The sequence below is a fragment of the Schistocerca gregaria genome, chromosome 3 (assembly GCF_023897955.1).
Source record: "Schistocerca gregaria isolate iqSchGreg1 chromosome 3, iqSchGreg1.2, whole genome shotgun sequence".
Taxonomy (NCBI): domain Eukaryota; kingdom Metazoa; phylum Arthropoda; class Insecta; order Orthoptera; family Acrididae; genus Schistocerca; species Schistocerca gregaria.
In genome coordinates this window covers 674,569,829-674,597,588 of record NC_064922.1, presented here as the reverse complement: position 1 = coordinate 674,597,588, position 27,760 = coordinate 674,569,829, and positions in this window count along the sequence as shown.

The following is a 27,760-nucleotide window of genomic DNA, read 5'->3' as shown; positions in this document are numbered from 1 at the left end:
CTATCCTGTGCAAGCTTCTTCATCTCCCAGTACCTACTGCAACCTACATCCTTCTGAATCCAGGCAGGATTACCAGTATCATTCACTGCTGAGGGGCTACTGCAATACAGTTGGAGAGCCTCTACATTGCTGTTCGAGTTTAGGGGGTATCAAGTGGGTTGAGGCGAGGGAAGGGGGGCATGCTATGGTAGTCCGTGAAGTTGCGCAAATCCACTCTGTCACGGTGGCTCACTGGTTAGCACATCTGCTAGCTAGCGGGAGACTTAGGCTTCAATCCTGGCCTTGATACAAATATTCATTCGTCACTTCAGTCTACATACAGACATAAAATTAATATAATGTTACACGCAAATAAGGACGTTATAATTGAGGAACACATAAATATTGTCAATTTAATGAGATTTAGTAGATGTTATTGGGATTAAATATGTTCTTATCCATTCTACAGTAGTACAACACGAACCACCTAGATAATATAAGAGGTACCTTAACCAATTTTAAGTAGTTGTTACAGAATTATGCCATATCTACATTTCACCTGCACTGTATCACATGACACGTGTTTCTGCTTACGCTAGGAGAAATTTTACAGCGTTGTTCTTACTTTATTTCGTAGACATCTTGATCTCAATGGCTATAGGCGAGAATATGCACCTAATAAAGACCAGTAGGTAATCTTATGGTGTTGCTCCATTCACTACGAATCTCATAGCCAAAAGTTAAGTTCTTTAATACTTTTCCGGCATGTAATTAAAAAGAAGAACCAAATGTGCCCAAAAGAGTATGTACATAAATAAACATGTCCTGCTGTAGCCTACACGTTTTGTGTCGCAGATCTTTCATTTCAGCTTAATCTGCTATGAAAATTAAAAGCCTGTCAAGCTATTTACATCTCTGTAGCTCCTGTGATATGAGTCTGATCTGTTTAAAGTTTATTCAGAATGTGACAGCGTCAAGTTTTAATACTGTTCAGTACTTTAATAACTTCGGCAACTGTGCTTTATCATTTTCTTTAGATACTACTGTACCTTCTACACATACAACTGTAGTGATTTCTTAAAATCTCATTGTTAAAAAAACTTCAGCAAAAACAACGCCGTAAAATTGACTTAATTCTCGCTGTCCGGCTTAAGAGTAGAATACAATAGATTATATGTCAAACAAAAGGACATACATAAGAATTCTGAGAGCAAAGTGTCGGAGCACGAACGCAGGACAACACGCCTGGCCCCGTACTGAACGCTCTGGGGTAGTCTGAGGCGACCACAGGTGCGAAGGGGACCATCGCCAAGCCGTGATAAGGCTGAAAACTGCATCGCAAGACCTTATGTCATGATGTAATACTATTAAAATACCAACTGGCCGAACTTGGAGATTGCAGCCATTCACTAAGCCTCAGTCTCGCCTCAACAAAAATCCTGTTATACTATCCAATTACTGGAACGCAAGGCATTTCGCTTATCATTCCGGTCCCTCTTACCTTCCCACACAAGTATCCTTCATAGTCTTTCGTAATTACTAAGTATTCTCACTCAAATTCAACAGATTGGAGCATCCTACATTATTTGTGAACTCGAAACAAACAATCCTGATGTATCCAGAATGAGATTTTCGCTCTGCAGCAGAGTGTGCGCTGATATGAAACTTCCTTGCAGATTAAAACAGTGTGCCCGACCTAGACTCGAACTCGGGACCTTTGCCTTTCGCGGCAAGTGCTCTACCATCAGAGCTACCGAAGCACGACTCACGGCCGGTACTCATTGGCAGAAGTAAAGCTGTGAGTACCCGCCGTGTGTCGTGCTTCGGTAGCTCTGATGGTAGAGCACTTGCCCGCGAAAGGCAAAGGTCCCGAGTTCTAGTCTCGGTCGGGCACAAAGTTTTAATCTGCCACGAAGTTTCAATCCTGATGTAAACTATCATTTCCAATCCTGATACGTTGCCGCAACTATACCAACACATTCCAGTAATCGTACAGCTACACTCACATTCTATATCTTCTCCTGACGGAACCTCAACCGACTCACATTTTCTTTCTTCTTCTTTTTTTGAGTTATCAGGTTTTGCCTGGTTTGACGCAGCCCACTAAGAATTCCTCTCCTGTGCTAACCTCCTCATCTCAGAGATGCACGTCCAGCCTACGTCCTCAATTATTAGTGCTAGATTCATTCCTATCTCTGTTTTCCTCTACAGTTTCCATACTGTGCAGTTCCCTGTAGTACCACCGAAGTTATTCCGAGATGTTCGTTAAGATTTCCTACCATCTTGTCCCTTCTGTTCGTCAGTATTTTCTATATATTCCTTTCCTCCCCGATTCTTCAGAGAACCCCCTCATTGTTTACCTTATTAGTTCACTTAATTTTCAAAATTTTTCTGCAGCACCACATGTCAAATGCTTTGATCCTCTTATGTTCCGGTTTCCTGACGGTCCATGTTTCACTACCAGGTACGGCAGCCAATGATGTCTGTCCCGATGTTTATCAGCCCTATTCGTTTCAACTCTTCGTCACCAGTGGCGTTCCACAACAGAAGTCACCAATTCCGCTTTCCTCTACAGCTTTCATTATCCTTTTCCTATTCCCACAATGGCGCTGCGCACACATCAGTCTCCTAATCTCTTTCTGTCATCACAGAGTCCACTCAAAACACTATCATTTGAAGAGTGTAAGTTTGAGTACGATGGGCTAGGTGTGCAATAGCCAAACAAAAAGAAGAAGAGAAAACTAAGTTAAAGATACAATTTAAATAATTTCAAATTTCAACAATGAAGCAAAGCAGTCGAATCTGAATAAATATCTAGCCATGACGCTTAACAATAAACATGAGGAATTAATCATGTGTCATCCTGGTACTTAAACAATTTATATCAGCGTCTCTTAATGCACGGAATTTACAATCAGAAGCCGGCCTCTGTCAGTAAGACAGGACGGGCATTCCGCCTGAAGAACTCGTCAATTTTACGCTGTAAACTAGCCGTACACGATATTTACAGCACTGATTGAAGTGAATATTGTTAAAAATATGAAAACAGGCTACATCAGACTAAACGCACAGCATATGAAAGCAAAAAGGTTTCTAAACTCGTTACAAACATTAACAAATATCTGATAACGTTCAGTGAAAGCACAATTGACTTTTAAAAACTATACAAAAGTTAGTAGTATTAATGCTTATTATTTAGCGTATGGCTAATACAGACATAGCATGAAATTACATATACATATGTACATATTGACACACAAGATACTTAAGTTTGTCTTTACAGCTGAATATCCAGTCATTCATTCCAGCGCACTGGATCGGGAGTTGCTAGCAGGAAGTCCTCTTTGGCGCCGTGATAGGCTCGAATCCTGCATTCACTGACAATGTGGTGAACAGTCTGGTATGGAGCCCCGCAGCCAAAAGCTGGATGAGGCAGCTTCTTCCACTTAAAGAGAGCATCCCTGCATCGCCCATGGCTCGTACGGATTCTGTAGAGAGTAGACGAGGTCTTGCGTGGTAAGTCGAATCCACTTGGAAGTTTAGCACCTGAGAAGATGTTATGCAGGTGCACATCTGTCACTGCTTCCCACCGACCTTTCCATTCTTCAAGAGGTTTGAAATTCTTAGCAACCATGTCAGCAGCATCGTACAGAGTTCGATGGCGTGATTTCAGTCTCTTGCGATTTAAGAGTGGCAGGTATCTATGCACGGGAAGGTCAGAATTCCTGGAGATCTTGTGGATTTCTCTCAAAAGGGCAGCACATCTGCATAGATCAGGAGGCATTATACCGGTTAACAGTGCAAGCCAATAAAGTGGAGTAGATCTGATTGTGCCAGATATTATGCGCATTGTCGTATTCAGCTGGGTATCAACAAGCCTTGTATGATGACTACTCATCCAAACAGGTGCACAATACTCAGCACTTGAGTATACCAAGCTCAGAGTTGAAGTTCGCAGGGTGGTTGCTGAAGATCCCCAGGTAGTTCCGCATAGCATATGGAAGATGTAGTTTCGAGTCCTCAGATTTTGAGCTAAGTTAAGAAGGTGATGTTTGAAGCATAGTGTACGATCCAGGATGATACCAAGATATTTTGGGTTCAAATCGTGAAGAAGAATTCTGCCTCTGAAACCTACTTCCAGTTTTACGTTCGCCAACTGTTTATGTAGATGGAACAACAAACTTCTGTTTTACTCACACTTGGTTGGAGTCTCCAGATTTTGAAGTAATTGTCTAATGCAGACAGGTCATTGGTTAGAATCTCTTCTGTTGTCTTCATTTTCTGGTGTTTGACGGCTAGAGCCAGGTCATCGGCATAGCAGTATTTTCTGGACGAAGTGTCAGATAGATCAGATAGATATAGGTTGAACAGTAACGGTGAGAGAACTAATCCTTGAGGCAATCCGTTGTTCAGCTTCCTCTCCTTACTTATGTTGCTTCCACTGATTACCTGGAACTTCCGATCTCTTAGCATGTTGTTAATCAGTCGAGCCATTGTTCTGCAGGGTATGATGCGGAGAAATTTGTAGATAAGGCCTTCCCTCCATACAGTGTCGAAGGCAGCACTTAGATCAACAAATGCCACAGATGTTTTCTGCTTCATTTGGTATCCTGACTCTATGAAGCATGTGAGAGACAAAACTTCGTAGCAGCAGCTACGCCCTGGTCTGAAGCCTGCCTGATCAACAGGAACAGTCTCTAAGATAGCGCTACTTATTGCGTTATATATTAGCCTTTCAAAAAGCTTGTAGCAGCAGATGAGTAGTGAAATGGGGCGATAGTTTTCTACCTTGCTGCTGGGTTTGCCAGGTTTCAGAATAGATATTATCTTCGCCTTTTTAAACTCGGATGGAAGTTGACAAGTCAGCAGGATGTCAGTGAAGAATTCTGCCAGCCATTTCGTAGCTTTTCCTCCCGTATGGATCAGGAATTCTGGATGGATACTATCGAATCCAGGTGCCCTAAGAGGATTCAGATCCTTCAGTCCAGAGTCAATGACTGAAACTGTGAAGGGATGGGTATACTGAGATGAGGGAGATGCCTTCTTTTTCAGGTCAAGAAGCTGTCGTCTGATATGTCTTGTATGTTTCTTGTCAGGCGGTACTCTTGAGGTAGTAATGATGTGGGAAGCAATCTGGTCTGGTGTTACTTCGGAATTTTTTCTGCATGTTGGTGCACTTCCTCCCAATCCATGTTTTCCTGCTCGAGTGGGTAAAGTCCATAGTTTTGACTGTTTCTGCCCATTTCTGCCTCCGAGACATGTTCAAGCTGGACAATAGTTTCGTAGCTATCTCTGGGTCACCACGTTGCTGGAAGTACTGGTACAGTGTTTCACTTTCCTCATTCAATCCTCGAACATATTCTTTTCGGTATCCTCTTGGCATACACTTTTTAGCTGTTGCTGTTACTCCACGAATGAAGCGTTGATAGTTATTGTGTGATGGAGGTATCCATCGAATGGTCTTATCCAGTTCCGTTGAAAACTTCATCCAGGCGGCTTTCTGGAAATTCCTTCGAGCATGCGGAGTTGATCGTATGACAGGAACAGTGCAGCCAATTTTTATTATTACAGGTCTGTGTTGGCTGTGCGGGAAGGTATCTATCGCTTTCCTTGTGGTGTTGGTGGGAAAGCCAGTTTCGTTGCAGCTAACAAAGCATAAGTCAGGATTGGAATCCTTGTCCCAAGCAGCTGACCTGAAAGTGCCTTGATCTTTGTCATCAAACACTAGATGAAGATTATTCTCTTCGATCCATTCTGCAAGCATGCTCCCATTTTCATCATTTTGAGAGTACTTCCAATGTTCATGGTGACTATTGAAGTCTCCTATGTAAATTGCAGGATGTTCTGCTTTGTGTAGGACAAAATCGGGCCATGTTGTTTTGGGTGGTTTGTAAACATTTTAATAGTAATGCCGTGCAATTGTATGACAACTGTATGTATATCTGCCTCCACACTTACAGAAATCAGTGAAGCTTCGTTTATGTTGTTACGGACATACGTAGCAATTCCATACACCTCGTGGTAAGTTACACCAAGTGCAGAATATCCTGGAATTCGACCTCAGCTTCGGAATATTTCTTCGCTGGAAACACGAGTTTGTTGAATGGCGACAACATCGATATTGTTGTCCAGCAAAAATTTTGACAGGTAGTCACACTTTGCCCTGCTAATGCTTTCGATATTCAGTTGAAGGAGTCTGATAGTTGGTCCAATGTTTCTTGTTAATGAGCTCTGAAAAGGTTTCTGCTATTTAGTTGATATGTCATTACCAGGAGATCCTATGGATATTCTGGCTGCCTGTAATCACTGTTGCTCAATTAGCAACACCCAGGAGGCACGTGTAGGGTATTTTAAGGTTAAACCTATGGACGTGAGCAACGCTACCTCCCAGTATTAATACTGACAGCAACGCTCAGTCACCTATGCATGTATAAAACTCTTTTTAAGGCCGTTGCAGTGATTTACATCCAACAAGCCTCTCTGGCAGAGAATTAAAAAGTTCCGAGAAGACAACCAGTGCCTGATCACAATTCCAGTACACTGAAATCATGTGTCACTGAGTGGATAACATAACAGTGGCTTAAAATTCATCTCCTAAGCAACTATGTACACAGATCGGTCTCTTTGGTACACAGGCAACTGAAAGCGTATGTTCAACAAGACTGCTCAGTACACTACCTTCGGTGATCCGCTGGCCGTGCAGTGGAAGAAGTTCCCAAAAACTAGTGCCTGTTCTCGTCTTTCACGACGCTTCGACTACAGTGTGTTTCCCCAAACGCAGAACACCGAATGTGTCTGCCTTCGAGGGCTGGAGTGAACAGCGTGGGGCATCGTAGGGACTCGGCGTGTGGTCGTACATACTCGTCAGCGGCAGCAACAAGACTCCTGTGTAGTCAAGGGGAACAAGCGCCCTAGAAACCAGCTGTGTACACATTCCGCTTTTAACCTGCCCACACTTGCACGCTAGCTGCCGCACGTTAGTTAGCAACAAGCTGCCTTACTCCCAGCCAAGCCAAGTTGTGCCCAATCCAAGCAGGCTAAAGGAGTATTTAAAAAATAAACATAAACAGTGCTTGAGCATTTGAATTTTGAGCAAGGACATAGCCGAAGGGGTTGTCGAGGCAGTCCCGCCACCTCTCCCTACCCCCCACCCCCAAATCCTCTAAATGGAATTACACACGAACTAGTTGCCATGTAGTGAAATAGGAAGATATTTTGATTTTCAATCATACGACGCAGGTAGACACACTGTTGTAGTCAATAATGCCATCGATAGATTTAAATAATCGATAGCACTAACAGCTGTGCCGGCCGGAGTGGCCGAGCAGTTCTAGGCGCTAAAGTCTGGAACCGCGCGGCCGCTACGGTCGCAGATTCGAAACCTTCCTCGGGCATGGACGTGTGTGATGTACTTAGATTAGTTAGGTGTAAGTAGTTGTAAGTTCTAGGGGACTGATGACCACAGATGTTAAGTCCCATAGTGCTCAGAGCCATTAGAACCACTAACAGCTGTATTTCATCCATACTTTAACCAAGATCAACTACCGCAATTTACTTGAGCTCAGATGTTGTTTTGCTGAGCAGGTCTTATTTGCAGCTGAATTTAATGTAAGTGTTGCCAATTATTACTTTCGTTCTGTATGCTGTTGCGACAATTTCTAATTACAAGTATATTTGTACCAAAAATGAAGAGGAAAACCAATTGTGATTCGTTCGGTAGCGTTATGGTAAGCTAAAAATATGTACGTGCGACTATAATAATCTAGTCGTCTTCCTACAGCTGTTTATTGTTAGCACTGAGGCTCGTCTGAAGGCTGATAGAACTTTGGGTTGTAATGTTTCAGTATTTCACAGGTAAGTGGAGTGGTAAACTTAACTACAAATAAAATTAAATTAAAATAGTGCTTAAAAGTACATTAGCCCCTGAGGCTTGCATGTTGCGGTCGATTCTTATTTCACTATCTTTGATGATGCCCTGTCTTCACGGTCTTGCCTCCTTGGCCGGTTTTAATTTTGAAATCGGCGGCGGAAGGGGTAGGCAGCGAGCGCTTGGACGGTGAGCAATCAGCGTGCTCGTGACAGGGATCGTTTAAAGAGTGTACCGTGTTGGCGGCCGTTGAACGCCTCACGCTGAGGCTTGCTGCCTTTCCGGTCCGAGTTGCGGCTGTGTAGTATTAGTTGGCCTAGTTATGCTGGTGGACGGGCAGTTCTGCACGACTAGGCTGGGATTGCCATCGCAACCCGAAGTGGTCTTCCGCTGTTATAATCGGCGGACGTAAAGCTCTAACTGGGGGTATTGACTATTTCCTGCGATAGTAGCTCTCTGGTGGTGCACTGGTGCTCGCGGCCCTTTTTAGCAGTCCTGACTGTTTGAAATCAATTAGCAATTAAGCTCCCTATTTATCTATTTTGCGTTAGGCCTGTCGCTTTGGTGATCCGGTACTGGCTCAACCTCTCAGTGGTAATGCTAGATCATTTTCGTAAAGTTTACGTTCCAAGTAATCGGTTAACAAACCGTTGCCTCTACCATGTCTCACTTAAGGGGAAAATTTTTATACTATAGGCTAGAATACTTTTAGTTCAACTGTGATCAGAAATTTGTCTTAATCAGTGAGCCGTATGGTTGCTTTTCCTCACTTGTTCCAAGGGGCGCCAAATTGTCTCTACTATCTAAAAGTTAGTTGTGCATATTTATTGTTATTCTCGCCGATAGTTTTTAAAACAAGTATAAGCAAGTTATTGTCTACGTATAAGCGCAACAGTTCAAAACACTTTTCTCCTTATTTTCGGAGATCTGTACATACACAAATGTATATATATGCCGGCTGCTTTATTGCTACTAAATTTTTCGGCTACCCATACGTACTTGCAGGTTATGATGTGTCAATTGGTTAAATGTTCATCTGTGCGGTGAATAATCCTTATTATCTTCCGCATAGAAACTAACTGGTGATGTGTGTATGTTATAGGTTTTCACTGTAATTTTGTTTGTGGCTGTTCTGGGTCGGCGTTTATATGGGGGTTCTAGTTGGGCTGCCCGTTGTGCCAAGCCGGCAGGTCTGCTGCTTGGGTGTGGTCCCGTACAGGACGGTGCGGCCCTTGTCTACGCGGTTTGGCCGTTGAATGAACGCTTGCACAAGCACCGTAAAGGGCAACCTTATTAAGTTAAGTTATTCACTTGTATTGCTTTTGTACTATAGTGTTACGGTTTTCCTTGAGTGCTAACTGCTGCAGCTACCGCAACTGGCTTGTTTTTATGTCGGTGGTAGTCCGACCTTATGTTTTCAATTAGATCTATGGCCTTGTTTTTAAGGTAGAGGTGGCTCCGATCAGCAGGAAATCGTCATCTAGTTCCTGCTTCATGTATGGACATGTTTTACTGATTGTTGCCTGATTTTTATTTTCTCTCTTTTTAATACTTGCCTATGTTAAAACATGAATACATAACGGTATGAATACATTTGGATTTGCCAGTAGGGTCCATAAATCACGTAGATTATCAAAAATGTTGCTCTAATGGCGACGGCTGCTTTTCCTTAAAAATTTTGCTCAAAATTCTGTCATTAGTAGCCCAAATAGCAAAACATTGCCCAATCTGGTTACCCGGGAAGTACTCAACTATGATAATCACTTCCGATACGGAACGACGGGAAGGATTTTTTGGGTGCGGAAAGCGTTCGTTTCTCAAAGATTTTTCTTAGCGGGCTGCTTGAATTTGTCCGAGTCGGCTGCGCCCTGCATCTACGCCCCGCCCCACCAACCTCGTCGTGCAGAACCTATTTACACTCTTGTAGCACCATTAACTGAAGCGTTTTCAGAAGTTCTGTGATTATCTTCAAACTGTAGAAACAGTTATATAAAACAACATTTTTTCATTACTTTTGTAATACTACTTATCTTCATTTAGCCTATAGTCATTTATTTCTCGGGCAGTCAGTATTTAGTTTTAATCTTGGTTTGCGTAAGGTTTCAATAATATGCAAAGTTCATCGATATTTACACTCGAAGGTAGCTACCAATCTTCTTTTTGTACTATGTATTTATGCATACAAATGCCTTACTTTATGAACGACGATTTATCATGTACTAAGTTTTACTGCAAAAAATACGATCTTTTGTAAAACGGGTTATTCATAATACCTAACGTATTCTCTATCCAAAGAGTGAACATTAAGAAAACCGAGAAACTCCAGGGACGGATTTCTGACTAGAAATGGATGAAGGAAGGTCCTGTCAATATGTGTCTCGAAATGGACGGGGAGCGTGAAACGACAACAAATCGTCCCCGAACATAGCACAGAGCTGCATTGTATCCACTCCACAATAGATGATCAAAGTGGTAAAGTGGTCACCATGGGATCGCAGGTGACAGAGATAGTAGCGGTTGTCATTCAGGATACACATGATCGTACTTTGGCTTAAACCATTTTTGCGGGTCACCTCCATTAAGCTTGTACTTGGGTTCGTCCCAATATGCTGTGGAATCTGGTCCTCCAGAGCTGATGTACGCACAAGGCCCCATGAACATACAAAAGCGCAAAAGGGCCTGAAATGTTGTGTGATGTGGTTGGTGTCTGTGAGAGTACTTGTTTTGGTATAGCCATGCTGCCAATCGAACGTTTCCATCTGCTTGGACGCACACAAACATCATTTCGTTTTGTTCTCGACATGAATGCCGGACCATTGTGCTGTTTACAATACGCTGTGTCGATCACACAGGCTGCAACAGACAAGGAACACACGTGGTCAGAGGAAGTTTCATTACTCAGCGCCACATATCGTGGTAACGATGCATTTCTCAACACATTTTCATACGACCGCTTCTCCTCGCTTTCCAGTCACGAATCCGTCCCTGAAGTTTCACGTTCTTATTTACGTTCACCCCGTATAAAAGTCAGTGTCCCAACAGACTGACTTACTCACTGACTGATCATCGTCCATCCCAAACCACTAACGATACATACTTGAAATTTGCAGAAGGTCGTTAAGAAGGAATTGCTTAGAAATTCCACCCCAAGGTGGAAACACGACGCTATTAAGGCATCTTTGAAGATTGACCTACGAAAATCGGTCTTTGGCTTCTCGGTTAGAGATAGAGAAATAACTGATTCGGCATTTTTCGAATGTGACTCCATTATGGATAAAATAAGTACTGAATGTTTTATTCCAAAATTATTATTTATGAAATACTAAACTATTTTTAAAGCTAGGTCTATAAAAATTTGTACTTGACTTGTTGTGGGTTAGAAATTTAAAAAATATGCTTTTCAGCGTTTTTTGAAATTCAGGCACTAAGGGGGTAAAGTAGGTCATGAAAACATTTAAGAAAATGTTTCGTTGCATAAAAATTTTTTAAGGTAAATCTATGAAATCTGATATTTTGCTTCTCGATTAGGTATAAAGAAGTATGTGTCAGAGCATAAAGTTTCTTGCACCACAAGAACTTAAAAGGTATGATTAACGGAAACCTTCGACTCCAGTTATCAGAATACTTTTTTTGTGAGAAGTACGCTCGGCAAAGACGATGTTTCCATGACCTTTTATAATGTGAAAATGTATAAAAATGGCAATAAAGAAACAACAAAAAAATCTGTGCAGACTGTACAGAAAACGTTAACAAAGCAACAAACTCTAAACCAGCAGTAAACAAAAGTCATACAAGCAACAACTTACGTTTCACGTCACGAAGGTGTTTTAGCATCAAAGACCTTCTACCGTGGATGAACGCAAACTCCTTTGTGGCATCGCATTCATTGCAACTCTACTTGAAATAAATGCGTGAACCAATGTTAATATCCCAAAACTACATTCGTGTATTCCGTTTTGTTTCATAGATAAATTTGGTAGCCATAGTTCCAAGCTGACTACAGGAATAATAATGTATAAAGAAATTCTTGGCCGCTTTAGGACACTGAAGCATTTTAATGAACTGAAAGACACTCATTTAAGATTGAGTTGAGGTACTCGGGATGCTTTAATGTGCTACAGAGATTCTGACTTGATTCCACAAAAGTTGGAAATTTAAACACAAGATTGTAGTGCGGGAAAGATACATTTCTGTCAAAAGAAGTACTGATCCATTAAATACTATGTTATCCAACCCAACTTCAGAGTATTCTGTTATGCGATAGTGAACCTTATATTAGAAAACTGAGCTGTATACTGATAGCGAAAAGACGTTACTTCAGAATATATATATATATACAGTTCAGAATATATGTTACAATTACTAAAAAAATATTTTGCATAATTTTATGGACGATACGTTATTTCTATGAAGGCACCATGAAGAAAATTATGCACATAAAACTTGAAAGGAACTAAATTTGTTTTCGAATAAATAAATTCATGAGCCTTTTTCAGACCCTCTTTAACATTCGGACACCCCACCCCTCTGACTAAACCGTGGCTACGTTCTTCGTTCCAGGAGCCATAACACCTGCTCAGTTCACTGTCTCCACCTAGCATGATGGTAGGAGGTCTGAAGATTGTGAAAACGTGACTGAAACCGATTACCACGAGAAAAAGGTATAACGTTGTCGGAAATACTTGTGTTCATTTTTAAATTAATGTTTGCCAGACAGCTGTTGCTCAAGATAAATGTTCTCAAAAATGACTGAAGGTGTAATGCTTGCCTGCCTGCCTGCCTCTCTGCCTGTCTTCCCACGGTGCTACGCTAAATGACAGTTTAGTCTGTACGCTCTCATTGTAATGTCATTAGTAGGGTTTGGAAGTTTATTAATAGGTTATTCATTTTCTTAAATCTTGTTCACAAGGTGGGGCGTGTGCAGAATATGAGTCTGGCGACATACCATCTGACTTTCGGAAAAGCATCATCCACACAATTCCGAAGACGGCAAGAGCTGATAAGTGCGAGAAATATCGCACAATCAGGCCAACAGCTCATGCATCGAAGATGCTTACAAGAATAATATACAGAAGAATGGAAAATAAAATTGAGAATGCGCTAGGTGACGAAAAGTAAAGGGACGAGAGAGGCAATTCTCACGTTACGGCTAATAATGGAAGAAAGGCTAAAGAAAAATCAAGACACGTTCATAGGATTAGTCGACCTGGAAAACGCGTTCGACAATATAAAATTTTGCCATGTCTTCGAGATTCTGAAAAAAGTAGGGATCAGCTATAGGGAGAGACAGGTCATATACAATATGTATAACAACCAAGAGGGAATAATGAGAGTGGACGATCAAGAACGAAGTGCTCGTATTAAGAAGGGTGTAAGACAAGGCTGTAGCCTTTCGAACCTACTCTTCAATCTGTACATCGAGGAAGCAGTGATGGATATATAAGAAAGGTTCAGGAGTGAAATTAAAATACAAGGCGAAAGGATATCAATGACACGATTCGCTGATGACATTGCTATCCTGAGTGAAAGTGAAGAAGAATTAAATGATCTGCTGAACGGAATGAACAGTCTAATGAGTACACAGTACGGGTTGAGAGTAAATCGGAGAAAGACGAAGGTAATGAGAAATAGTAGAAATGAGAACAGCGAGAAACTTAACATCAAGATTGATGGTCACGAAGTCAATGAAGTTAAGGAATTTTACTACCTAGGCAGTTAATTAAGCAATAACGGACGGAGCAAGGAGGACATCAAAAGCAGACTCGCTATGGCAAAAAATACATTTCTGGCCAAGAGAAGTCTACTAATATCAAATACCGGCCTTAATTTGAGGAAGAAATTTCTGACTATGTACGTCTGGAGTACAGCATTGTATGGTAGTGAAACATGGACTGTGTGAAAACCGGAACAGAAGAGAATTGAAGCACTTGAGATGTGGTGCTATAGACGAATGTTGAAAATTAGGTGGACTGATAAGGTAAGGAATGAGGAGGTTCTACGCAGAATCGGAGATGAAAGGAGTGTGTGGAAAACACTGATAAGGAGAAGGGACAGGATGATAGGACATCTGCTAAGACATGAGGGAATGACTTCCATTGTACTAGAGGGAGCTGTAAAGGGCAAAAACTGTAGAGGAAGACAGAGATTGGAATACGTCAAGCAAATAATTGGGGACGTAGGTTGCAAGTGCTACTCTGAGATGAAGAGGTTAGCACAGGAAAGGAATTCGTGGCGGGCCGCATCAAACCTGTCAGTAGACTGATGACCAAAAAAAAGGTGGGGCTCAATGCAATATGTATTCATATTAGGTTATTGTAAGCCATAAAATAATTGATTTTATTAGTCCTTGTATTTCTTTTCGGATTCTTTATATATTTCGATATGTGCTGTTTCCTCTGCAACTTCGTTCTGTTTCGACTATCACTGGTCGTTCCCAGTTCCAACCACCATCAGCTCAGCTCATATGTTTTCTGTAGTAAGCAGAGCTATTCCGGAAAGTCGAGATTCTTTGCATCTAAAAACCCGAAGATGTTCATTATACTGGAATGGCAGCTAGAAGAATGGCTTGGGAGCCTTGTCCCTGTAGCCGTAGTGTGTTTCGGCCAAAAATGTCCCTTGTTATACTAATTTAATTACTCTTTCGAGGACGCGAATTGCTGATTTTCGTAATTCATTCCTTGTGACACAAATAGTTCATTCTAAATTTCCAAAGTAAAGGAACCACGAACTTAATCTGTGCATTTTATTGATCTAAGTATTGCATGTGTGAAAGAAAAAAAGTTTTCTTTCATACTACACTTTCTTCATTTACGTTACACAACACCAAAAGCTGATTTTTAATTTATTTTTATTTTTATTTATTTATTTATTTTTTTGGTCGACAGTCTACTGACTGGTTTGATGCGGCCCGCCACGAATTCCTTTTCTGTGCTAATCTCTTCATCTCAGAGTAGCACTTGCAACCTACGTCCCCAATTATTTGCTTCACGTATTCCAATCTCTGTCTTCCTCTACAGTTTTTGCCCTTTACAGCTCCCTCTAGTACAATGGAAGTCATTCCCTCATGTCTTAGCAGATGTCCTATCATCCTGTTCCTTCTCCTTATCAGTGTTTTCCACACACTCCTTTTATCTCCGATTCTGCGTAGAACCTCCTCATTACTTACCTTACCAGTCCACCTAATTTTCAACATTCGTCTATAGCACCACATCTCAAATGCTTCGATTCTCTTCTGTTCCGGTTTTCCCACAGTCCATGTTTCACTACCATACATTGCTGTACTCCAGACGTACATCCTCAGAAATTTCTTCCTCAAATTAAGGCCGGTATTTGATATTAGTAGACTTCTCTTGGCCAGAAATGTCTTTTTGCCATAGCAAGTCTGCTTTTGATGTCCTCCTTGCTCCGTCCGTTATTGGTTATTTTACTGCCTAGGTAGCAGAATTCCTTAACTTCATTGACTTCGTGACCATCAATCCTGATGTTAAGTGTCTCGCTGTTCTCATTTCTACTAGTTCTCATTACCTTCGTCTTTCTCCGATTTACTCTCAACCCGTACTGTGTACTCATTAGACTGTTCATTCCGTTCAGCAGATTATTTAATTCTTCTTCACTTTCACTCAGGATAGCAATGTCATCAGCGAATCGTGTCATTGATATCCTTTCGCCTTGTATTTTAATTTCACTCCTGAACCTTTCTTATATATCCATCACTGCTTCCTCGATGTACAGATTGAAGAGTAGGTTCGAAAGGCTACAGCCTTGTCTTACACCCTTCTTAATACGAGCACTTCGTTCTTGATCGTCCACTCTCATTATTCCCTCTTGGTTGTTATACATATTGTATATGACCTGTCTCTCCCTATAGCTTATCCCTACTTTTTTCAGAATCTCGAAGACATGGCAAAATTTTATATTGTCGAACGCGTTTTCCAGGTCGACTAATCCTATGAACGTGTCTTGATTTTTCTTTAGCCTTGCTTCCATTATTAGCCGTAACGTCAGAATTGCCTCTCTCGTCCCTTTACTTTTCCTAAAGCTGAATTGATCGTCACCTAGCGCATTCTCAATTTTCTTTTCCATTCTTCTGTATATTATTCTTGTAAGCAGCTTCAGTGCATGAGCTTATTGTGCGATAATTCTCGCACTTGTCAGCTCTTGTCGTCTTCGGAATTGTGTGGATGATGCTTTTCCGAATGTCAAATAGTATGTCGCCAGACTCATATATTCTACACACCAACATGAATAGATGTTTTGTTGCCACTTCCCCTAATGATTTTAGAAATTCTGATGGAATGTTATCTATCCCTTCTGCCTTATTTGATCGTAAGTCCTCCAAAGCTCTTTTAAATTCCGATTCTAATACTGGATCCCCTATCTCTTCTAAATCAACTCCTGTTTCTTCTTCTATCACATCAGACAAATCTTCACCCTCATAGAGGCTTTCAATGTATTCTTTCCACCTATCTGCTCTCTCCTCAGCATTTAACAGTGGAATTCCCGTTGAACTCTTAATTTTACCACCGTTGCTTTTAATGTCAGCAAAGGTTGTTTTGACTTTCCTGTTTGCTGAGTCTGTCCTTCCGACAAACATATCTTTTTCGATGTCTTTACATTATTCCTGCAGACATTTTGTCTTAGCTTCCCTGCACTTCTTATTTATTTCATTCCTATTTCTGTATTCCTGATTTTCCCGGAACATGATTGTACGTCCTCCTTTCATCAATCAACTGAAGTATTTCTTCTGTTACCCATGGTTTCTTCGCAGCTACCTTCTTTACACCTGTGTTTTCCTTCCCAACTTCTGTGATGGTCCTTTTTATTGACGTCCATTCCTCTTCAACTGTATTGCCTACTGCACTATTCCTTAGTGCTGTATCTATAGCGTTAGAGAACTTTAAACGTATCTCGTCATTCCTTAGAACTTCCGTATCTCACTTCTTAGCGTATTGATTCTTCCTGACTAATGTCTTGAATTTCAGCCTACTCTTCATCACTACTATATTGTGATCTGAGTCTATATCTGCTCATAGGTACGCCTTGAATTCCAGTATGTGATTCCGGAATCTCTGTCGGACCATGATGTAATCTAATTTAAATCTTCCCGTATCTCTCGGCGTTTTCCAAGTATACCTCCTCCTCTTGTGAATCTTGAACAGGGTATTGGCTACTACTGGCTGAAACTTGTTACAGAACTCAGTCTTTCTCCCTCTTTTATTCCTTGTCCCAAGCCCATATTCTCTTGTAACCTTTTCTTCTACTCCTTCCCCTACAACTGCATTCCAGTCGCCAATGACTATTAGATTTTCGTCCCCCTTTACATATTGCATTACCCTTTCAATATCCTCATACACTTCCTCTATCTGTTCATCTTCAGCTTGCGACGTCGGCATGTATACCTGAACTATCGTTGTCGGTGTTGGTCTGCTGTCGATTCTGATTAGAACAACCCGGTCATTGAACTGTTCACAATAACACACCCTCTGCCCTACCTTCCTATTCATAACAAATCCTACACCTGTTATACAATTTTCTGCTGCTGTTGATATTACCCGATACTCATCTGACCAGAAATCCTTGTCTTCCATCCACTTCACTTCACTGACCCCTACTGTATCTAGATTGAGCCTTTGCATTTCCCTTTTCAGATTTTCTAGTTTCCCTACCACGTTAAAGGTTCTGACATTCCACGCCCCGACTCGTTGAACATTATACTTTCGATGATTATTCAATCTTTTTCTCATGGTAACCTCCCCTTGGCAGTCCCCTCCCGGAGATCCGAATGGGGGACTATTCCGGAAGCTTTTTCCAATGGAGAGATGATCATGACACTTCTTCAACTACAGGCCACATGTCCTGTGGATACACAGGCCTATATATTGCTAAATCGTCGTAAGTGATTAGCACTCATTTCCACATTTGTCAGCAACTAAGTCTTCGTCCTCTTTCAAAATATTTATGGATTTAGGAAATCACTCGTCAAATTTATAAATATGTTGCAACTACTTGAGGTTCCCAAGTGAGTGTTTATCAATATTTTACACTCTTTGCATTGTGAGAGACTTAACGATTTATTTGAAGCTTTCTCTTAAACACACGAAAACCTATCCTCTACAGGAGTTGGACTCTGTTTCGTGACTGCAATATATAGTCCATTTCTTAAATTCTCCTCAATGTTGTTTAAGTTTGGTTTGTTTATTTTGCCACTGTCATCATTAACGATAAATGGGTTGCTGTGAAACTACCTGCCCAAGCATATGCGTGGCTACTGTTGTCAGCAGGATGAATGGGTCTTGTGAAGCTCGCCAGACTTGCGTAAACTCAAGCTGACCTGCTTTAACCACTGTGTTCCAGTTGACACATATTCTTGGGTGCCGCAGGCCGAAATGCTTCAGCGGTTGCCGCTGAGATGGGGGCAGGCGGGCTGGCAGGGGAATTCGTACGCGGGCAAGCAAGCATTCTAGCAATGCACCACAGCAGTCGTGACTGGGTTCCAGAGTCAAAGATACGATAGAGAAAACACTTCTATGGGCTGAAGCCGATAAACAGCTCAAAACGTTACACGCTATGCACCGCTTTGCTTATACTAATTCTACACAACGTTCCCCTCTTCTCAAAAGACTTCTCGATTATCGATCCCCCAAATTTCGCATCATTACGAGTTTGTAACTTTTTTTTAAATATCTTTTTTGTTATCTTTAAGCGTACTTATCATTTTTAGTTCTTAAATGAAAACGAAGTGAGTCAGTAGCTTACAGTTGTATGTCTACTAAAACGAAGTAAGGCGGTAGTTAATGGTTGTATGTCAACAATTAATCAAATTTAACTTCCATCGGTTTAAAATTGTTTCTAAATATTTACTCTTTTCTCGTATTGTCTTCCCTGTACACAATTTACACAAGTTGTTCGGGTGATTTAATGGTGTACTTTATAATATTAGAGGCCAAAATCGCTCGACGTGATTTATTTCATGAACTGTATCGACGGCTACTAACTGTCACGCTCAGATTCTCAGGTCACATAGAGATATCGATACACATCAGTTTCGTCGACATACTGAGAACGTGCTCCAACTGTAGCAATACAGCAGCACAGTGGTTTAGAAAATATATAAAACTTGCCTAATAAAATATCCATAGTACCAACAGGGAGTACAGGAGCGGAATCAGGTATATCAGTGATGGTGATGCTTCGACGATACGCCCACCGTATACGTTTGGTGCAAAAACAGCACGTTGTACCACTGGTGGAGGCAGGCTTTCATATAAATGTAAAGAGAAGAAAGCACTGGCACCGCAATGCACAATGCGGTCGGGTAGTTATGCTGGATATCTGTCGCAAGCCATCGACTTTGCCCTGTTATATACGGGAACGTATTTTCTGGGACGCACTAGGAGTTCATAATTTTGCCTGGGTTTCATTTGTCGCAAATGAATTTAAAACAGATAGAACCCATGTTTCTGACCGTAGTTTTTGGGAAGTTTCTGTTGGTTGTAAAGCATAAGCAGAAAGTGGATATCCGCTACGAAATATTCCCCAATGCGACTCCCTCTTTCCCCAAAATGAACTTGCCTAGTATTTATAGGATCCTTTAGCATAGAGAGCGAAACACGTTACAGATTTTTAGAAGTAACTGGTAATGATACATCAGTCCGCAAACTCGTTCTGATGTCGTTTTAAAATGTACGTTTCTTTACGACGACACGACCATTCGTCCGAAACCTTTTAATTTATCGTATATGCTGGAAAAACTGATGGATCAACTGAAACTCTTTTGTCACTATTCATTCAATTTCGCTCATTACGACTAAGAAGCATGACAACTCGTTCTATTTCATGTAGAATCCCTTGAGTTTAAAAATGCGTACGAGCAATCAGCAAGCTATTCATGAAAGTCGTAAGCATTCTGGAACTAACTTGATGTAAATGAATTTATAAACAGATTAAAAGCTATGAGTGAGTTTTCCTTTCTGCGGTGGCCGTTCCCATCCGACATATCTCACGTTTTAATGGAGAAGCTTCCTTTAAATCTTTGTTTCAGACTAGTACGCAACAGCAGACAGAATGTATCACATACTAGTAGTACATGGTTTCTTAAGTTGTGGCTTATTTTCAGCAGCGTTGTGACGATGAAATAGCTTTCGAGGAACTCTGTGCTTTTAACAAACACCTGTCACGTTTATGGGTTTCTTTGTGACGCCATTTCACTTCTCGCGTGTTGACTGACGTTATATGCCTGAGTGGGATGGGAAAGCTGGCGTAGGTCGGAGAGAAGCCGCATGAATTGAGCTCTGCGTGGGAAGCTCGGCAGGGCGCTGAGGCGCCGGAACAGAGATCGGACAATACAACATCGATAAAATCAGAGAGAGTGTAGAGAACCAATATTGTACATCGACTGATAGTTGATTATTGTATAAAATAAGAACAATTAGTTGTTCACATTTTATAAGTCGCATTCTAAAACTGTAAACGAACGTAGTTCGACCGCAAACAGCACTTCATTGCGTAATTTTCTACATAAATCGAGCCACGTACATGACCCAGGAACCGACTGTAGCAGAGCTATCACAGGTTTTTCTGAAAGATATAGTGTGTATAACTTTAATGAGGCTTAGTTATTCCATCAGTCACGGCCACACAATCAGGGCTTTTGTGTTATTTAACAACCAGAGGAAATAAAAATAAAAAAGTCTGGGCGTTCCTGGCCTACAATACTGATGACTGTGTTTCAATGTAATTTAATGTTTGTTATATTAATACACGTTGCCTACTATCACGAATTAAATATCTGGCTTAACTTCGGAGCTGGAGTTATTTCTACAGCTCTTCTAAGTATTCGGTTAAATTCAAATGGTTGGAATAAAATACTACTGCCTAATAATATTTCTCGTGCAGGACCTATCGTCAATAACAATTCAAACAAACTTGGTGATAATTTATCAGAAATGTGCTCCGTCATTATCATTACTTAGAGCATAGGAACCTGAGTTCATCTTCGTCGCACTTGTGTCAAGTAATCATATAGATTGGTGTTACGTGGAATGCTAGCGTGTTTTAAACTATTTGCTGAATTACAGTTATCGGGCCCTAATCGCACGATACTAAATACGTATTTGACTCTGAATTCAATGGCATGCTTGCGGGTGGTCGGAATTCGTAGTACAGCAAGTTTTATTTGCCGTTTTCGTTTCTTATCAAGAGTAACTTAATTGTAAAAGAAACTGGTGAAATAATTGTCACCATTGCTCAATTTTTTTAATTGAATTATTAAATAGGAGAATTAAGAGGCAATAGGAACTGTTAAGATGAAGAAGAGGCGTACAGGATTATATCAGAAGCCCCAAAATGTCAACAGCAATAAATCTGACGGAAGATATTGATTTCCTTTCAAACCAACAGCACAGATCCATAGGCCTTTATTGTCATGTTGATGGAATACTGCACCCCTACACTACGCCGACCATAATTCTTATACGAGCCCATCAATCACGTGATGGATTATGCTCCAAGGGTTGCAGGCAGTAGCTCGATACTGTATCAGATTTTTTTTGAGACGCATAAATAGTGTCATATTTGCAAGACATTTTCTCTTCAATGTCTCTTCATTTATTACTTAAAACTTCAGCATGCGAAAACTGCCAAGACTTTTGATCAGTATTCCTAGAGATATACGGTGAGGCCAAGCTTGAGAGAAAATGGATGCAATTCTAAGGCCTCGGCATACTACATAGGTGTCTTTCTTTGTGTTCAGTAATACAATTTCCGATATTTGCATAAAAGCCTATGGACGTAAGGAGCCACTTACAAACGGCGGAATCTGCTTAAAGAGGAGACGTTTGAACTCCAAGCCAATTTTATATGTCTTATCCTTACACTCTAACATCAGTCTTCTTCACACCAAACGCTGCCTGCTATGATGACCATAATCAGCTATTGTTACGGTGACAAAACGGTTACTACAATTTCCAACATATTTCATTATTTTCATCTAACGATATATTTTTCCATTTTTACTTCAGTGTTATTCACTCATAAAAGTAGCATTAAATGGTTTATTTTGATGATAAACGTTTATGTAAATTTTCCCGCTATTTGGGTATTTTAGGTAAAGTCACACATTTACTCAAGTGGGAAGAAAATTGTTTATGACATTATGGAGATAGAACCATTAAGGTGATCACTAGAAGGTACCTTGGGCTGGTTGAGGCACAGCCAAATGTATTGGTACTAGATTCCCATTCCCTCACCCCCATGACATCATCGATGATGTAATATCTTGTTGCCAGATTTCTGACAAAAGTCAACAGCCCTCTATATAGAGTTGTGGGAGCTTTGAATATTTTGCGATAAACTCAAAATTTAGTTTCAAATTAAAATATAGCCCAGCTGTACTACAGGGTTTGCCACTCATCTTATGACATCACTTTGAGAGATAAATCTGTTGACCTAAATATAAACTGGTACGAAATTCCAAATGAATTGTCCTGTTGGTGTGAAACTGAAAAATTCAAGGTTTCAATCCATGATGGCGGTTTTTATATACACCACATGCAATATGATGTCAGATTCCAAGATGGAAATACAACGTGTCTGATCTGGGATACTGGCACAGTTCTACGTCATTTGTTTTACGATGGTACTGGGCACTACGCACTGTAAAAATTCGATTGGTTTTGATGAAAATGTTCATATAGTTGGTGTTAGTGCTGTTCGCCGATTTTTGGTAGTATAGACTGAAATGGTGGCTTGAGCCCCCACTTGCTATGACACGGTGTCGCATTTGTCTTGACCACCCTAAATAAGTATTTGTCCAGATGCAAATTACAAAATGTTCCAAGCAAATGTTCTTTAGCCGTCAGGGGGATATCACCCAGCTCTACTGCCTTCGCTGTAGCTTTCTTTTTAGCAAAGATACGAACAGCGGTATGACTTTTTTAAAATGGCATCCTGTATTTTTTCCTCTGTAAATTATTTCCTTTCCTAAAGACCTATTGAAAACGTATCACAGAGTGCCATTCACAGAAACACCGTTGTTAATTACAAACACAACATTGACGTTGAGTCTCCCAGCGCTTAATCAGAGGACAACTGTAAACATAAATAGAATGCACACACGTCATTCCGTCAACCATCGTCAGTTAAAGAGTTGTATGAGTAGAACGTACAACAACGAAGAGAACGTAGAAATGATACTCATCTATGGGGAATGTAAGTTAGCAGAACACTAATTGCAGTACTATTTTCTTATGTATGGGCACATTTAGTAGAGCAGTTTAGTCCTTTTAAATACTGTTGTGTAAAGCAGGCAAACAGTAAAGGCTCTCCTTCCTACTTACTGCATCGACATAAGGTTTCTTTTATTGTTGTTGTTGTTGAAGGTAGGCGAAAAGCTACGGAGGCAGCGGAACTGTACAGAGAGCGATATCTTGAGAAGAACCCACCATCGCAACGGATTTTTTTCTCGTCATGTTGCGACGCTTCAGGAAAAGGGAACTTACAACCCACGACATCGCAATCGTCGTAGCACTCGCACAGACGGAGCTACAAAACTTACTGTTCTCGCTTCCGTTGCTATGTATGCACATCTGAGCACGCGACAGCTTCCACACGAGATTGGCATTCATAAAACCAGTGTCCATCGTATTCTTACACGTCACCGGTTCCATTCTTACCATGTACAGTCGTGGACAAAACGAGCGACACCCCTCGCCTTTTCGTTATGCTGATCCGCCCAGCTTTAAAATCTGCTACACAGCATAACAGGCAAGGCGACGAAGGGCTACCAACATACTATGCACAGGCGTGAAATTGAAAAACTATCCGAAATTCGTCAGACTCTTTTCAGTCATGTGTAAGACTATATTAATGCTCCTCAGTGTGTTGAACACAACCCGTAAATTAAAGATAGAAATGAAAGAAGAAACGCGAATTAGTATGAACTGTACCGATAAAAATGAATTTCCGGCAATCGAGATAACATAACTGTTTTAGTAAGACAAAGTACCCCAGATCGTTAAGAATTAGCAAAATATTATGAGCATTCGACCGGAAAAAGGTATGTGTTAACGTTCGGACTAGTCATACTGGATTACCGTTGCTGACCTACCATGAAAGTGTGCAAATGTAGCAATACATGAAAATTCATAACGAAATTCAGTTAAAAATCATTCATTGCCACACTTAATTCAGATATAGACAGAAGGGGAAAAAGAAGCAGTAACAAGTATGTAATTCTACAAGGGTTTCATACTCTCATCCACAGGGCGCCGGTACAGAATGAAGGTAGCAATAAGACGTATTGGGGGCTTGAGAATTTCTTAAAATTTCTTTACTGATAGTCTATCTGCCTCCATAGATATTAGAACCGAAAACAAACCGAACCTCCCTTGTAATAGCAAACACCTTTCACTACGCTAGTAGACAACGCAGGCAAACAGCCCTCTGTTATTACTTCAGACATGAATAATCCGGAAATTTCGCAATGAAAATGGGAAAAGAATCTGCAGTTTCTGGTGCATCGAGCTTTCTGGATTCAAAAACAAGAATTTTCTATCCTTGTCACCGTTTATGGGACAATGATGCGGGATGTTTATCGTAATAACAAAATATTGTTACTAGCGAGGAAATTTTGTAGGATAATTCTGCACCATCCCAGGAAATAAGCCGGCCGTGGTGGCCGAGCGGTTCTAGGCGCGTCAGTCCGGAACCGCGCCACTGCTCTGGTCGCAGGTTCGAATCCTGCCTCGGGCATGGGTGTGTGTGACGTCCTTAGGTTAGTTAGGTTTAAGTAGTACTACGTTCTAGGGGACTGATGACCTCACATGTTAAGTCCCATAGTGCTGAGAGCCATTTGAATTTGAACCAGGAAATAAACGGCTACATAGCTGACAAACATATTCAACAATGTTTCGAATGCTCCGTTAGACTCGCCACAGGCAAAATACGGTAATTAACCGAAGTGTTTCTTAAGTTAGCTATCAATGTGAATGCTCGCACTTCTAAAACGCGGTGGTATTAATACTGAATTACCACGTGTTTAGGCAAATGGATTTTATTTGCATTCCTGTAAACGTGACTTTAATCGAAAGCGTAGTTATGATATATCGAGAGAAACTAGAACATTTCGAATAAAGAGTAGGGGGAATTATTTATGCGGCCTTCGTCTTCATTAACTGTCGTAGTTATTTTATTTGTTAGGATTTCGTCATCTAAATCGGTAATTATGGAAGCCTACTATTCTCACTTTCTTAGATCCATTTTTTGACCTTTCGCGTTAACTTACTTTACATAAACATCCGTATCTTTAGATTACGTTGACATAGAAGCTCACATTTTTACACCACCAAGGGATCGTATACCGCAAGAAGTGCGGCACATTTCCGCTTATTATGTCTACCCGTATTCGAGATAAGGGGGTTTTAAGAGTTGGGTAGATAGATTATGGCTGAAGATAATAAACAAAAAGTAAATAAACAGCAAACAACTTCGATGTTTAAATCAAATATAACTCACATGCCACAATTACAATATAATTTCTTTGTTACATCTACATGACTACATCTACAGGATTTCTTTGCACTCCAGACCTACGCGCCTGGCAGAGGGTTCATCGAACCACCTTCGTGCTATTTCTCTACCGTCTCATTCTTTAACAGCGTTTGGGAAAAAGGACCACTTAAATCTTTTCATACGAGCCCTGAATTACATTATTACTATGGTCATTTCTTCCAGTGTGAGTACCCGAGCAAATAATGTTTTAGCTTTCAGAATAGATGATGGAGATGGAAATTTCGTGAAAAGATTTCGCGGCAACGAGAAACGCTTTTGTTTTCATGAATGTCACCCCAACTCGCTTATCAAATCTGGGACTCTCTCGCCCCTTTTTCGTGACATTACAAACCGTGCTACCATTCCTTGGACGTTTTTGGCGTGCACCGTCAATGACATCTGTCAAGAAACCCGTACCGCGCAGCAGTACTATAGCAGTGGACGGACAAACGTAGTGTAGGCAGTGTTTTCAGTAGATCTCTTGCCTATTATTTGTGTGCGGCCACTAAAACGCAGTCTTTCGTTTGCCTTCCCCGCAAAAGTATGTTTGCGATCATTCCAGTTTAAGTTTTATCGGGTACTGGGATGCATTGAAAGTATTTCGACTGGTGTTTTGTCATGTAACCGAAAGTTATCTCGATTGAGACAGACAGACTATCAGTAAAGCAATTTTAAGAAATTCTCGAGCCCCCAATACGTCTTATTCCTACCTTTATTCTTTACCTGCACCCTGTTAAAGACAATATCAATCTCTTGTAGAATATCATACTTGTTACTGCCTACTTTCTCCGCTTCTGTCAATAATTGAATTAAGTGTGGCATTGAATGATTTTTAACTAAATTTCGTTATGAATCTTCAGCATTGCTAAATTTGCACACTTTCGTGGTAGGTCAGCAACGGTAATCCTGTATGACTAGTCTGAACGTTGACACACACCTTTTCATAGGCGAATTCTCATAATGTTTGGCTAATTCGTATCGATCTGGGTTAATTTGTCTTACTAAAACAGTGTGGAACATCAACGTGAATACTCACGTCTGGTGTGGGATGCTTCGTACTACAATTATTGATCCTTATCTCATCAATGGTAGTCTAAAAGGCACAGCGTATGCCAACTTCCTCACACTAATTCCTCCTCCTCTTCTGGATGAAGTTAACCTAAGAACTAGAATGCTTATGCGGTACCAGTACGACGGATAATGCCTTGCGCGGACGTCGTGTTCTGAACCGCAGGTATCCTGCCAGATGGTTTGGTCGAAGAGGAACAGTAACTTGGCATGCTAGGTCTACTGATTTAAATTCTCTGGACATTTTTTGTTTTGGGATGCATTAAGGACTATGTCTATTGCGATATCCCAACAACTCCAGAGGACATGCAGAACGTATCGTGCTTGCTGGCAACACTGGAAGAAGTACATACTTCCTTCACCAACGAGTTCACCAGAGTATCGGTGTCCAGGGTAACCACTTTGAGCACCTTTTAATGTTCTACTGGGCAATGGTACAGGGTCAGAGTCAATTTTGTGTAAGGTTTTTATCTGGTTTTCATTTGTTTTCTGACAACTCGAGCGATTGGACGAGCTTGTGATCACGGGCAAAAAGTCAACCTTATGTTATGTAATTAATAATGTAGTGTATCAGTGAATGCTACACTGTGAACCATTATTGAATAGGTCTTTAGGGGAGAAAATAAATTACTGAACAAAAAATACAGGGTGCCATTTAAATAAGTCATACCGCTGTTCATACCTTTGTATAGAACGAAGGCAATCATGCTGCCCTGATGGCTAAAGAATATTTGTTGAAATATTTTGTAATTTGCATCTGGACAAGGAGTTATTTAGGGTAATCCAGGTAAGTGGGACAGCCTGTATATGTTTGTGACACTCGACACTAAGCTTAATTGAGCGGCCCCAGAGATGTGCCTGATCTCAATGCGTGGCTACGTTTATCGTCACAGGATGCCAGCTCACACCTGTCGTAAACTCAGTGTTCAAGCTGAAATTAAACACAAGGGAATAAAACACCAATGCCGGCCGCTATCACGGTGAAATTTAAAATATTGTGTCACTCACGTTGATTTGTAATTCGAACAAGTAGTTTATTTCTATTTTTCCACGAATAGTCTTAAATATATTGACTACACACTTAAAATGCAGTCTGAGGGATCTTCTCGTACGTGTGTTCGTTCATTATTGATGCTACAACACCTCACTATAAAATTCATATGTCGCGATCACGGCATTCAACTGTCTGTTCACAGTATACAAAATACACTGTTGTGTGCTGTCCTAAACCACTATATTGCGCCCAACCTGATCGTTTTTGAACGTTGCTACATACATACTTGTCTCCTGTCGTGGCTA